Below are 1,119 nucleotides of genomic sequence, written 5' to 3'. Positions count from 1 at the left end.
TTTCGCAATCATAGAGTTTAAATGAAGATTATATAATATCAAATTATTATTATAATATTAAACCGTTATTTTATATAATATTAAATATGTAACGTAATATCAAACCAATATTATAAAATTAAACTATTATTTTATATAACGTTAAATGTATAACATAATATCAAACTGATTAAACTATTATTTTATATGATATTGAATGTATAACATAATATCAAACGAATATTATAGCATTAAACTGTTACTTTATATAATACATAATATCCGTGTTTGAGCGTATTGTAAAAAGAGGGAAAGAAAGAGAAACGGAAACGTATTCGAAAGAAAGAGAAAAAAAAGAAATATAAGGTATTGAGCTTATGCATACGCGTCGGACGCGACACAATCAATATTCTTTTTAACAGAGGGCAATATTTATCTTACAGAATTTAATAAACCGAAATGATAATAAGATCCTGGAAAAACTGTACGGATATTTAATTGTTGTCTTGGTGTTTTTAATAACGTTCGTGCGTTTACACAGAGTGTTGAAAAACATGGATGTTTTTGTAACGTTAATAGTAATGCATTTAAAGCGGTATGTGAAATTTGATGCTCAAGTGCCCATACTGCAAGATTATCTTCAAAATTTTCATTATTATTTCCAAAATCCAGATCGCTTGATTCATCGCGAGAAACGTAGTTCAGAGATGACTGTTGTGAATCTGACTCTAATGCAGATTGTTTATCAGATGCCGATTGTATATACCGATCGTCACATTGTAGTAATATACTTTCTTGTTGTCCATGTACAAAACTATTATTTTCATTTTCCGTATCACTGTCGGAATGTATTTCTTTATATATAAATCTGCCATGGTTCAAACTATCCATGCATTTAATATTAGTACTTGGTAAAGAACTTTTCTGAATTACATTTTTTAAAATAATATCAGCCTCTTGTGCTACTATTCTTCTAAGATGTCTTTTTGACATATAAAAAGTATCTTTTCTACGACGTTTTTCATTTAAATCCATGTTGCTAATCTGTACAATGTAAAGATTTACGATTGTAGATATATAATATTATGTACTTATGTAATATTATATGTTAAGTTACTTGCAAGATAAGCCACTAATAGT

Source organism: Wasmannia auropunctata, unplaced genomic scaffold (assembly GCF_000956235.1).
Source record: "Wasmannia auropunctata unplaced genomic scaffold, wasmannia.A_1.0 LD336092.1, whole genome shotgun sequence".
In the NCBI taxonomy this organism is placed as follows: Eukaryota; Metazoa; Arthropoda; class Insecta; order Hymenoptera; family Formicidae; genus Wasmannia; species Wasmannia auropunctata.
The sequence above is the reverse complement of the archived record's forward strand: the minus strand, read 5'-3'. Positions refer to the sequence as shown.